The 14754-nt window shown below is 39.7% G+C and overlaps 1 protein-coding gene across 2 annotated transcripts in view; it reads right to left on the reverse strand.

Moving 5' to 3' along the window:
* Positions 1 to 14243, reverse strand: part of BMPR1B (bone morphogenetic protein receptor type 1B) — a 351191-nt gene extending 336948 nt beyond the window's left edge. For both annotated transcript variants that reach the window (XM_036026290.1, XM_036026287.1), the window contains exon 1: positions 14089 to 14243. The gene's annotated coding sequence lies outside the window, so the exon portion shown is untranslated. The remainder of the gene's footprint in view (positions 1 to 14088) is intronic.
* Positions 14244 to 14754: the final 511 nt, after the last annotated feature.

A 14754-nucleotide genomic window follows, 5' to 3' on the forward strand; every position in this document is an offset into this window, starting at 1 on the left:
CCATAACACTTTAGTTCCATGCAAAATATACATTTAATCTGGTTATTTGGGAAACCAAAGGTTTCTTTTTTAATTCAATAACTCTAGCTTAGCTCAACTCCAGGGCCAGAGCCAAGGGACCCCACTGCATTTTTCCCTGCAAACACAATAGCATTAACCATAAAACAAACAAACAAACAAAGAGGTCTCATGACACTTTGTAGAAGAGACCCATGAAAAAGATAGGAAGCAAACTGTCTGACGGGCAGGCAGTCAGTTGGGCAGGGGGCAAACCAGCCTGGAAAACCACTGCAGAAATTTCCTTTCACTCTAGCAAATCAAAACAGAGGAGATAGAATGTAGGTGATATCTCTCTTACACATGATGATCTCTAGAGTGTTAAATATTAGGAAACAAAAATGTTTACAAGAGCTTCAAGATCAAACTCTCCTTGAAGATTTTTATTATCTTTTTAGTACATACCTCTCGTTCCCTAGAAACAATTGAACTTTTGCCAAACCCCACAATTCAATGTTTACTACTGAAATATTAGGTATATCTTATGGGGCTTCCTTCAAAATAATTGTTTAAATTTTAAAGTGTCATTTCAGATAAATTGGTCCATTTTAAATGGTCTTTTTTTTCATCATTTGCATGTCTATCTTCTTGGCAAATTAAATGAACTACTTGATTTCCAAAATTCACTAAAATATGTCACTACGTTTAACCCATATTAAATGCCCATTCTCTCTCTTTCACTCACACATACACACCACATGAATAAAATGGAGTCCAATCTTAGTAAACATGTGGTAAATCTGCTCTAAAAAACAGTGCCAGAACTCTCTACATACAAATGATCCATGACAGAACTAAATGGGGAAAAAGAGGAAAGATTACACTACTTATGGTTCTAAAATATATTTTTCCAAAGTTTCAGAATATTTTCTTTCTTTACCCATCTCTCTTCTCGATACATGATCGATAACCCAAGCCTCTCACTTGAGCACTCTTGAATGAGCAACCTTCGTCTGTGCTCTCCGGGCCCTCACATGCGCTTCCCATGTCACACAGGTGTTACACCAAGTCCCTTCCTTCCCCTGGAGTCTTTCCCAGCTCCTGAACGATCAGGGCAAGTGCCGTCATCTTTGTATCCTCAGTCACTAACACAATGTCTGGCTCTAACAGCACTCCAATGTTTAAGTACGGATTTAGAATCAGCCGGTCCTACATTAGAATCCTGGACTGCCACCTGGGGAGCCTCACCAGGCCTTGAGTTCCTTCATATGTAAAATGGGATGACAGCCACTACTTTCTCAGAGAAGATGGGACTATTTAGCACATTGCCTGGAATTTGTAGGAAAGACTCAATAAGGTAAGCTCTTTGTTATTTGTTTGCTTATACAGTTCAACCATCCACATTAATGCTAAATTTCATCTCTTTTATCCACAGCCTTTCAAATTTCCTGTTTAGTGTTATAATTATTTCTTGGCCAGCTGACAAATTTGTGAGGTCTATATATGCTAAAGCATAAGGTCACTGAAAAATTCAGCAAACAATGGGGCAGGACTAGCTCTGATTATTTTTCAAGGGTAGTCATGTGTTGCCAAATTAAAAGTTGAGTAGAACCTCAAGGGAGAAATCAACAGATGTAATCTACTCCATTTTTTAAAAAAGCCCTTGACAAGGTACTACCACAAAAGTTATTAAAAAGAACTGAGTCACCATAGGATTAAGTGAACTTTTACTGGAGAAACAAAGAAGACAGTGAAAAAAGGCATGACTTTGGCAGGAAAACTATAAATAGGGAAGGTGCTGGAAATGGTCTTATTTAACATCTTTATAAATGATGTAGAGAGGAAATGTAGATTAAATTTTCCAGGTCTGTGAAAGATACTAAGTTTTTCCAGTACATGGAATGCCAAGCCAGTGGGATAACCTACATGATTTCCAAAATTTTATGAGTTACTAGGGGGAAAACATCAAATAAGATTCAAAGTGGAAAACTATAGGGTTATGCATGCAGGAGGGGAAATATATAGACTGTACTTCTTGGGATAATAAGCCTTAGATATAATAGAAAAGAGCTTAAGAGTCACTGAATTAATGTGCTCCCATTGCCAACAAGGCTAACAATGGCACCAGCATCACTCAAGAGCAAAACATGACTCCCATCCTATTTAACACCACAGTTCACCTCTACTTGAAAAACTGCATACAGTTCTTGTCTAACACAACCTAGGGTTCTAAAAATATCTGCTGCTAAGTCTAAAAAAAATTATAACTCTACTTCAAAAAAGGGAAAAAGACTTAGAAACTGAGGAAAATCCAACCAAACAAAAATAAATGATCAAGTGGACCACAGAACAGGCCTATGAAGTAAAACAAGAAAAATCAGTGTTCTTTGAGTCTAGAAAGGGGAAGAGTACACGGAAGTGTCACAGATGTCAAGACTCACAGACTGGGCAACAATGGAAATACGGACCAGACAAATACCAAGCCAGCAAATGGCTGCTATACTTCAACTACAATACACAACTTGATTGAGGAATGAAACACAAAAGCCAAAAAACTAAGAAATTCTAATCAGTTCCCAAAGAGAGCAGTGGTTTATACAGAGGAAAACTAAGATATTTAGAGGATATAGAACTAAATTTTAAGTGAAATCATGAAATACCAATCCTAGCCATCCCTAACGTATCGCCCTGATGGCATCATGTAAAGACAGAATAATAGACTGAATCGCACTGGCACTTCATAAATGTTCTCATCAACTTATTTTGTTTTTCTCATATTCAGTCTATCTGGGCTTTGCATTTATTTTTTGATAGTGTATTATCTGTGATTTTAAACACCTTTCGCCTTAGAGCAAGACACAACGATGTCTTTGACATATATGGTATAAAGTTCATTCATATTGCATAAATATTTAATAATCTCATTTGTAAGAAAGACATTATTCACAAACTAAAGATGTAAAATATTATTGCTAAACTATATTATACCTTCCAGGTTTAGAAGAGGTGAGCAAAAAATGCAGTTTCTAGTCTCATGCTAAGTCAAGCTACACGTTACTAACTTACAAGGAAAATGATCAAGAATGCGTAACAGCTTTCAAAACACAACCATAAATACATGAAATTTCAAATCAAATAAGAACTAGGGAGTATGTGGTGGAAACCCTATCTAATAAAATATAGATTTTTATGTGTAAGATTACATAAAGGAATGAAAACGTCTAGACCCAAGTAATATCTACAATATATTTCATACACTATATGTCTGTGCCACTTTTTGGTTTTTTTTACCTGTGCACATCTGTTTAAATGTTCAAAACATGGACATTTCATAAAAATATTTTAAGTGAAATTATGTAATTAAATAAATGATTTCATAACAAAACAAATGCACCTTACTGTTATAATTTGTGATTTTTTTTAATTTAAAGTATTTTAAGATCATGTTTATAGAATACCAATCATCATTATGCTAACTTAGCCAAAACTCTAATCCATCACAGGATGGTAAGCTAGAAAGGACTCTGGAAGTACTCCAGAGGTTTGGGATCATAGAAATGAGTATGTTTTAACTGCCCCCCCTCCCAAACCTTTAGTTCAAAAAAACTAGTCAGAGGAAAACACAGTCAAGTGCAAAAGTGAGAGAGAAAAAGTGAAGGAAGAGGGGAAGGGGAAAGGGAAGGTGGAGAGTAAAAGAGAATGCACTGAACACTCATGATTCATAGGACTAATGAGAAAACAGCAACAATTCTAACATGCAGATTATGGCAGATAATTCAAAGGTTTTTATTTAAAAGCTAAATATGTTTTAAAGATCTTCAAACTGCTAAATATGAAGTAGTCCAGAAATAAAAACACTAAGTTATAATCCTTGTACTGAGCATATAAAATGTATTTCCATGCTGTGGATCACAAAGATTAAATTTTACAGTTAAAAAACTTGGAAATTGAGTTTTGGGTAAGCAATTTTCCATTACTTCATGGTTTTAGGAATCAACAGATTACAAGGTAAGAGAGAATGCAAAAAATGTAAGTATGCACAATCTTTGATGTGCCTGAGATACAGATTGCTCCCAGGCAACAGATTTAAAAGAAGCTCTACATTATCAGCCATTTTTCACTTTATTTTATTCTTCTTACAAAGAGCAGCACCTGCTTTTACTGGTGAAGATATTGAAACTTACATTCTACAAAACATTTTTTGGAAGAAGTTATCTCAGCCTTAATGTATTCCACAGAGTGTTGAAATGATAAAATAGGTGATTTTATGTTATAGAATTGAAATTTTCTTATACCATCTATATACAAGGAGGCAGCATATATTATTCCATAAATATGCATAATTACAGGGTAGGAAATGCCTAATTTGCCTACAAAAATTGCAAGGGTTTGATGACTAAAGCGAGGAGTGAATCAGGTCCATTGAGAATTACTAAGAAAAACATAATCAAACATAAATGCCACAGAATACAAAGATCATTTTCCAAATTGATTCCAGAAACAGCTCCTAGGTAAATTTCCATGAAAAGCTAATTTAATTCAATTAAACAGCATAGCATGGTTTTCCTCTTCAGAAAGAGTTTAAATATTTTAATTTGCTAACAGATGTTAAAAGCAAGTGTTTTAAAGAGTGATTCATTTAATCTTCAGTGAGATGAGAATTCAAAATTGTTAAAAAGGACTTATGAATGAAAAACGACTTACTGAGCAGATATCTTTTAATCATTATGAAGTACACAGAGTAAAACTTACAACAATTAGTATTTTTAAAGTCCTTACTTACATACTGCAGAGAAATATAATATTATTCCCTATTCAAAATATAGGACAAGATAAAATACTTAGAGACTATGCCTGTCCTCAATATCGGTATATTATGAGAACCCTACCTCCAACATGGAATGGAGGGAACAGACACATCATTTAAAACTTAAATAATAGTTGTATTTGCCCTGGATGGTGTGGCTCAGTGGACTGAGTGCTGGCCTGTGAATGGAAAGGTCGTCGGCTCCTTACCCAGTCAGGGCACATTCCTGGGTTGCACACCAGGTCCTCAGTAGGTGGCGTGCGAGAGGCAACCAATCAATATATCTCTTGAACATCAATGTTTCTTTCCCTCTCTCTCTCCCTCCCTCCCCCTCTCCCTAAAAATAAATAAATAAAATCTTAAAAAAACAATAATACTTGTATTTGTTTTGGAGTAACTCAGGTTTCCCTGGATAACTTTTCCTAGTTAATCTCAACATTATATAAGTCCGCTCACAGTCACTCAGGGTGAGTAAGTAATGCCTCCACACCAGACTGGTCATGGATTCTTATGCGTCCATCTGGCTGCTGGCTGGAACACTGGAATGACTCATAAAAATGAAGCAACCTGAGGTCACCTACTCCAGGTCTTTTAAACAGAATTGCCAACTGCTTACCAGGTGGTTCCAATTTCCGAGAATACTTAAAATAAGAGAGAAACTCATTCTAGATACACCATTTTATTTTCATATTGTCTCTGGCCACAGAATTTGGTAAGTAAGGAAGGAAGCTCTTTTGAAATGCAGATTACCAATCATCTGAAAGACTGAATATTATATAAATAAAGTCAAGGGGAAAAGAAAATGCAAGACACAAAACCATATTATATTATACTCTCAATTTTGTAAAGAAAAAAGGACCCAAAATGTTAACAGTGGCTATTTCTGTATGGTAATAAAAGAGTGATTTTTATTTTATTTGTTACAGTTCCCTATTATTCCCAAGTTCATGCTAATGAATATGTACTCTTTATTATTACAAAAAATAACAATAAGTAGCTTTTTAGAAAATAATATACACTGTAAACTGTGAGTTCAGTGATCCCCAGAGGATACTAACATCTATACTGGCAGAAAGCCTTTCCCTGGGTAATGAAGAAAAACATTCATTTTACCTCTAAAAAGAAAAGAAAAGAAAAATTTTTAAACAACAAAGAACTGGGTTCCTACTATATGATAGGTGAGCCAGATTCAGTTAATTATTTGTACCCTTCTTTTCCCAAAGTGAGTTTAAGGAACACTATTAGTCCAGTGACATATGAGGGGAAAACTACAAGTCCTGTGGTCAAATACCCCTTTTCAGGATTGTCACAGTGCACATTAACATAATAAAGGCTCGGAGAAGGCTTGCAAGCTTGCAGTTTTAAAATGTCAGCAATTCCCAGATTGCTTTTATCATTTATGTACTTATCAAATGCTTCTGTGGTGTTTTCTATGTGCTTGGCATTGTTCTAAACACTTTACAAATATTTGCTATTCTAATCTTCATATAAACCTGTAAAGTGCCCTGGCTGGTGTGGCTCGATGGGTTGGTTGAGTGCCAGCCTTCAAACCAAAGGGCCACTGGTTTGGTTCCCAGTCAGGGCACATGCCTGGGTTGCAGGCCAGGTCCCCAGTAGGGTGTGCACGTGAGAGGCAACCACACATTGATGTTTCCCTTTCTTTCTCCCTCCTTTCCCCTCTGTCTAAAAATAAATAAATACAATCTTTTAAAAAAAACAAACCTGTAAAGTAATCACTATTTTTGTCATCTCTATTTTACAAATGATGAAGCTGAGACACAGAAGGTTCAGTAACTCGGCCAAGGTCTCACAGCTAACAAGTGATAAAGCCACAATTCAAAGCCAGGCCACCTCCACAGTCCCCACAATCACCCAGTAGGCTACACTACTGTCTATGGGCTCCTTCTTGGCCTGCCTACACACCTGAAATTCCACAAAACCACTGTACTGTGGAATACATTGGGAAAACACATGCAGTCAAGTCAAACATATGGTTATATGTAAATTGCTGAATTGAATTTGTCAAATAACTCATACTACTTCAAACCCTAGTTTTTCATTTAATATGTGACAAGACAAAAAGAACTAGCAATGGTATTAGGCCTAAAAATTCCTGGAATGTGATTACTAAATAAGAGAAGTTTGGTTCAATTATTTTCCCTCTGTTGTTTAATCAATTTTATCAGATACCATAACACTGAGGTGTTATGATAAAACAAATATATTTATGACTTAGGCCATTACCATACTCTCAAATTCCAAATGCCTCATAATTTCCAAAGATTATTTTTATAGTGGGATTATTGGTCATTTTCAATTTCTTCTTCATACTTACCTAATTTTTAACAAATTCTAGCCCTGGCTAGGTAGTTCAGTTGGTTGGAGATCATCCAGTACACCAAAAGGTTATGGGTTTGATTCCCCATCGAGGCACATACCTAGGCTGTGGGTTCAATACCCCATTAGGGTGTATTCAGGAGGCAACTGATCAGTGTTATCCACATTGATGTTTATGTGTGTGTCTCCCTCTCTATGCCTTCCTCTCTCTCTAAAGTCAATAACACATCCTTGAGTAAGGGATTTTTAAAAATCTAATAAATACAAACATCAGGGAGTTGAAGAAGCTTGAGATTTTACATTAAGTTATTATTCACTAAATATTATATTTCAAAATTAATATATTAATATAGAACAGTATTGTCAATGTATGGTTACTTGAAAATGTAAGCAACAAAACAATGCACATAATCTTACTTTTGTTTAAAAAATGTACAAGAACATTCTTCAAGGGTATATATATATACATATATGTATGTGTATGTACATCAAAATATTAATTTTAGGTAATGGTTTAAGGCAATTTACTTTCTGTAGGCTTACCTGCAATTTCTAACTTTCCTATCAAGAAGGCTTATTATATGTATCCTTGGGAAACGATTTTAAAATTCACGTGTGAAGAGCCCACATAACAGATGCAGGTCAACAAAAGCCACATAGAAACGCCCCTGCCTTTTGGTTGCTTGTGATCTCAAGCAAATGCTGGTCCTTGCTATTACCCCCACACTGCACCCTGTTCACATCCTTCACAGCCCCAATCACGTTATTGATTTGTAGATATTAAGTTTAGTTTTTTATTCCCTATCTGTTCCCCATTCCTCATCCCAAATAAGGGCAAACGTCTGCCTTTTTGTATCCAGAACGCCTAACACCATGCGTGTCTGGCCATAAAAAGTGACTCCATAAATAGGCAATGCATTAATGAATGAATAAAAGAGTGAATGAAACAACCAAATTACATATGTAGACAGTATACAGGCTATCAAGTAAGAAGTTGAAGTAAACTGATTGACAGAAAAGTACTTCTATAATAACAGCTTGGGTTTTCCAAGTTCCATTCGAGTTGATAGGATTACGTTTGTAATTTGGGGTGGAAAGCAGATGACCAACAGAGGTAAGGAGGTCAACTGCTCTTATCAGTCCAAGAAAGTTCCAGAAAGAAGAGGCTTTCAAAAGCTGCATCAACCAAAAACAGGACCTTAATTGTTATAACCTCTGAGAAGCAGAAGAGAATGTATTTACAAACAAACAATTTAGTAAGTATAGGTAGGAGTGTAAAATAACCTAAATAACAATGGAGTAAATCAGGATAGTAAAAGAAGAGCTACTGGAGAAATTACTGGAATCTAGGACAGAGTAATACAGGAAAGGCTCTCTTAAGAGGACAGTGGACACAGGTGGCCAAAGTAGGTCTAGCAGGGAAGGACCCAGGAGAGTAAATACCCTCTCACCACCCTCCCTCTAATGTCCTGCTGGGGTTCCCCAATGCCCTGAGCTGTCTGGAAATCAGCAGCTCCCCCAGGCAGCCTGGTGGGCAGAGAGCATAAGGGAGAAGCAGGTCTGGAAAGGCAAACAGAAGACACCTGACACAGCGGTCAATGGGAAGAATGTGTGAGGTTTGAGCAAAATCGAGTTACAGAGGTAGAGAAGACATTCGAATACAGAAGGGACTCTCGACTAACTGAAAAGGAACTAAAAAAATAATGAAAGATAACTACTAGATACACGAGAATGTGACACCACATTGTCTGCAACCCCATTTGAGGAGGGCATTACATTCTGCAATGTGAGGACCAGGAGGGTACACCCCCAGTACGTGTTCTACTGCAGCTAAATGTTATTGGACGACAGCAGAAGAGTAGCTTGTTCCAGAAAAAGGACAAATGATAATTTAGTACCTTTTATAGATGGTTGTAAAGTGTATTAGTTAGATAAAACTCACTGATTTCTATCAAGAGATTAATTTAGACAAAGGCACCATCATTACAGACTTCCTTGGAATCGCTTTAGATTCATAAATCAACAAATTAACTAGTGACAGATGTGTCTGTACTTGTTTAAGTCCATATCTATCTAACGGCTATAAAAATGACAAAATTGTTTATCTCAAGACAGCCAGGCAAGAAATGTTATAGGGATATATTGGATTGTATCTTTTTTCCTTTAGCCAATAAGTAAATACAACTTTCAGAAAAATCATTTTCTTAGCTTGCTACTTAATATCTTCTAAAGTTGAAGGCACATGGAGCCATATACGTGTTGACAGGAAAAATAAAAGTCAGCTGAATCAAAACAATGGGTCTCAACAGACTACATCCAACAACATTCCACAAATATTTACTGAATCCCTACCATATACCAGCTCATTGCAAAGGACTGGGATGCAATGGAGGGTGAGTTCCAGATCTAACAACAGGATTTTGCAGGGAAATCTTTCAAGAAACATGTGAAGTTTTCGAAGCCGAAGGGTAGAGAAAAATGACACTCAAACCTGATTAGAGAATTCTGATTTGCTTCCTTTCCTTTGTAACCAGAACACAAACTTTGTGTGACATCTGGGAACTGCGAGGTACTGAGGTCTGCAATTTAAAAGTAAAAGCAACTGTTGAACCAGTGGGTTGCTGTAATGCAGATCAAGGCAAAAGAGAAAAAATGAAAGAAAGAAAGAAAAAAGAAAGGGAGGGGGAGCCTGATTCAACTCTGTGACTCATTCAGTGATAAGAACAATGTCGGATCAGTCTCTCCCGGTTCCACCCCTGACCAAACCACCAAACTTCAGCTGATCCTTCTGCAGCCTCCCACATCATCTCCCTTCAGACATTCTTGCTCACACTGTAGACAGACAGGCTAAGTCAGATCTGCTCACTTTTCGGTTTAAAATCCTCCAGGGTAATTAAATAAAACGTACTTTGAGTCAAACCCATACGTCATAACATGGGCCTGGCTTTCTCCCTGACCCCATTCCCACCATTTCCTCTGAACGCCTGACTGCAATGTGCACCCCGCTTGCTGCTCCTTTCGAGATGGCCTTGATGTTCCCTCTGCCAGGAAGTTCTCCAGACCTTCGCTGGGATGACTCTTCCTTCTTGTTCAGAACATCCTTAGAGAGGCCTTCCTTGGCCATCCAAAGTAAAGTAGCTCCAGTCACTTGCTGTCATATCACCGTATCTTGTTTTTCTCATGACAATGTCACTACTGGAAGTGATCTTATGGGTGTGCTTGTTTATAATCCATTGTGTTTTCACTCTCTAGAATGTAAGTTCAATGTCTCTGAGTGTCCTCAAAGTACGCAATAATGACAGGCAGAGAGTAGGCACTTGAACATTTCAGTAAAAATGAATGTAATTAAGATAACCAGCATGTAAGTAGATGTTCTAAAAATTGTAAGAACAGATGATTGTCTGATGTAAATTATGTATTATCTTTTTTATCACAATACTATAGATGAGCTTTAAAAAAATATCCAGCCCTGGCTGGTGTGGCTCAGGGGATTGAGCCCCAGCCTGTGAACCAAAGGGTTACAGATTGGATTCCCAGTCAGGGCACATGCCTGGGTTGCAGTCAGGTCCCCAGCAGGGGGCACACGAGAGACAACTACACACTGCTGTTTCTCTCCCTCCCTTCTCCTCTTTAAAAAAAAATAAAGTCTTTAAAAAAAATACTCAGAAGTATCACAAAATGTCCCTCTTGTCCACCCCTAAATCTTCATTGACTTTGTTTTCCAGATTCCTAAAAAATTTTAGTTTTCCTCAACTTGAATCATTAATTCCATGGGAATGACTGTTAAGTCTTTATTTCTAGCCATGGCCCCTCTCTCCCCTGAATTGTGGCCTGCATTTATATATGGCAACATTTCTACTTCAGTTTCTGCCATTGTGTCAAATCTAGCATATGGAAACCTGAAATGAGTATCTCTCATGCAAAAGCAGTTTCTCCTTGTATCCTTAATACCTTTCTCACATATCCTCCAGACACCAAGATTTAAAAGCTAGAAATTATCTTGATTATGTAACCCAAGAACTGGAAGGAAGATTGGAAAACATCAAGTGAAGTGGTCTTCAAGACTTTTTAAAACTGTGGTAGCCTTTTTCAAACAAAAGCTCACAGGGAAGTCCGACATGTAAAACAGATGAATTTGCAGTTGTTCCGAGTTACACCGGTGGTCTCTGAAGAAAAATTTCAAAATGAACCCCTAATCTGGTCCAAATTTCCCTTTCTCCCCATCCCCTTCAATACACAAGCAGAAAGTTATAGAGGAGAAAAAATTAAGTCTCAAGAACTTAAATCTTCTTTGCAGGTAGAAATAATTAATCTGCCCAAGATTACAGCGTACTCCAAACATAAAAGCACTTAGAAATCAGTGTTCTAAAAGGCATATTACCTCCACACACACATAACAAATGATGACCAGTTATTGCAGATGGACAAATTTCATAAATGACTTTTACTGGTTGGCATGAGAAGAAATCTTTAGTACTTAGATAATAATTGTTAGCCTTTAATAACAGATTTATCCACCTCTAGTGAAAGAAAGCAAATATGCATCCTGTGAAAAGAAGTGTGGCCCAGTAAAAAACAGCACAAGGTCTCAGCTCCATAGCCCATGTGGCTTCAGTCTCTTTCTGAGCACGGTTTTCAAACTCTTTGGGCTTCACCCACTTCATCTTTAATATTAGTGTATGTGATAAGGTGCTTTCTAAGACTCTTCTCATCCCGAGGTCTGTGATTTGTGATTACTCCATGCTAAAGTATTTCCCTTAAGCTACTACAGCTACAAAGAATTAACGTCACAAGTCAGAGACAAATTGGAAGAGGACAAATCATCCTTCAAAGGTTTTTGAGTATCTCTCATATGCTAGGTACTCGGCTGGATCTCCTAAATTCAGAGAAAAAAAGAAAAAGAATACTATCCCAGCTCAACAAGAAACATACCCCAGTGAGGAAGAGCCACACAAGTAATTACACAGCAGAGAGGTGAATGCTGAGAGAGGTGAGTTCAGAAGCATAACAGGCAGCCATAAGAGGGCTTATGAAAACCAAGAAAGGTTTTGTTAGGTTGGAGTAGGAGACAACTGACTTTATGTTCAGATGATAAGTATGAGTTGAGTGCTGAGGAAGAGTGGAGGTTGCTCTATGTACCAAAAGATACCATATTTTAAGTTGCCTTATAAACAAATAATAAAATCAGCATTTACTCTAATAAAAATAATTTATCAGGCCATTTCACACACAGTGTTCCAAGTGTACGTGAAAAATATTAAGTCAATCATCTTTTACTATAACGTTATTTAATGACTGGAACATTTTGAGGGGCTTATTGTATGTGAACATGCCATGAGTAGAGGCAGCACGTCACTCGGGGACACAATCGAACAGGGAGTTTCAGACAGCCCTGCCTGGGCCAAGGGCTGCGCAGCACCTGGCGGACAAGGTGGCAAAGCCCCCATAAAGGGTGATGATTCACTAACGTGACATAAATCAAGATTTTAACTCACCAAAAACTAACATTTTGATTTAAAATCACAAATCAGTGCCATTAAAATTCATCAGTGGACCCCAGCACATGAGTAATGAGATCATATCAACTTATATCTTGTGAGCAAAGGGAAAAGGTAGTTTTCTAAATGGTAATTCAGATTGGACAAATAACGCACTGTATCAAGTTCTGCAGCCCTGGGCCATATTTGGCTAAAAACAAAGGTACATTATACATGACTAAAGAAAACAGTGAAAATCAGAGCAATTAATTTCCCAGTTATGTTTCCCATAAAAAACCATCCGTACTATGATTTGCTTACAGCACACAACCCTATTTTGTGATCTTGTGCTTCACTGCAGGTAGGTTTGGTACATTCTCTTTACATGTTTGGGGGCAATTAAGCAGCTCTTTTCTGTTTTCTCTCATTGACACCTTTGTGGCTGCTCAGGCATGATCTCACCTTGGAGATCAGTGACCAGAGCAATGCCTAACAACTCAGGGAAACCACGGTATTCCCATTCTATAGAAAACAAATACAAAGGGCCCCAAATCCACCTGGAGTGGCGACTCAAAGGGGGTAAAACACGGCACCAGACAACTTCCGGAGGATCGTCTCTTAATGTCTGAAACCCTTAACACCGCAAGGGACAGACAGACCTAAACGGGTGCAAGTAGACCGAGGGGGCAGAAAGCTAGAGACAGGAGAGAGACAATGAGGCGAGGAGCAGAGAGCGTCTAAATGAGTGGGTCCGAGAGTGTGGGAGACGGGGATACACAGAGAGGAGGACGGTGAGCCAGCGGGAGACAAACGGACCCAGGCACAACGGGTGGGGGGGGGGGGGTGAAAAGACAGAGAGAACAGAGGAAGAAAACAGAAAAGAAAAGAAACATTGGGAGTGTGACAGAGAGAAACAGACCAAGGGGAAGTGACAAGCTGCAGCAGCAGAGAGCGAGCCCAGCCCGGACCCGGACCACCCCGCTACGCGTGTTCTGCGCCTTCAAGGCTGGGTCCCGGAGGCTTCCGAGGCAGGTGGCTCCGCAGGACTTGGGAGCCTGCGGGCTCGGTGCCTCCCCAGAGGCGGGCTCCCTGCCGTGTCCCCAATTCCGATTCCCGGGCTGCGCTTCGCTGGCCCTCCCGCCCCATCTCCGGGCCAGCGAGTGCCGACTCCCCAACTCCGGAGCACGTGTCCCCCAGCCGGCTCTTCGCCCGCTCCGGCGCGAGCTCTCGGGGTCGGGCAGGGCTGCCTTCTCACAAAGCTCCAGCAGCGCCCCCGACCCCCTCCACGCAGCCACCCGGCTGTGGCTGCTTGTTCCTCCGCCCACTGAGCGCCCATGCCTGTAGGGGCAACGCCACCGAGCCCCGCGCTGCCCGCTCGCACCCTGCACCGCCCCCTCTGCCCGCTCAGCTCCCCCAGCTAGACCGGCTCCCGCACGCGGGAACTGCCGCAGCCTTGTCCCCTCACCTTACCCTCCGCTGCGCTCCGCTCCGGCACCGTGGTGGTCCTCCGAGCACCGCAGAACCCTGCGTCCAGAACCCTGCTCCCCCGCAGGCCCCGGGCCAACTCAGCGCCCCGCGCTGACCACAGCGACCATCAACTTCTGGCTGCAGTGGCCGCTCTGCCGCCGCCTCCGGACTTTTTTTCCCTCTGCAACTCGGCTGCCTCAGGAATTTTTTTTTTTTTAACTTGCCCTCTCCAGCTCCCACTAGTGATTGGAGACTGAGAGCCAAGTACTTAGAGGAGGGATTATACTTCTCGACGCACTTGGACAGCCCAGCGGAGTTGTCTGTGTGAGAAAGGGTGCAGAGACTTGGGGTGGCCTGAGGGCATTGCGCAGTCCCCAGCCCTGGATCAGCGGTAGACTTTCCAAGTGTAGTCAGCTTCACAGAGCACCACCTCCATCTCCATCATAGATCCTCTCTTCAAGTTAATGTGCAGGAAAAGGTTTTATTAAAAACTGGGTCTAAAGAACAAAGATTCTACTGCACAGTGAGAGCAGGAAGGGCGTCCCAAAGATGACCTCGTGTTAGGGGACTGAAGCTTTTCATGGCCATTAACACCAGAGAAGTTGATGAAACGTTGACACACCTCAAAAAAATACACATGTACATCAAATTATGTCTGCAGTTCTGAAC

Source organism: Phyllostomus discolor, chromosome 1 (assembly GCF_004126475.2).
Source record: "Phyllostomus discolor isolate MPI-MPIP mPhyDis1 chromosome 1, mPhyDis1.pri.v3, whole genome shotgun sequence".
Taxonomy (NCBI): domain Eukaryota; kingdom Metazoa; phylum Chordata; class Mammalia; order Chiroptera; family Phyllostomidae; genus Phyllostomus; species Phyllostomus discolor.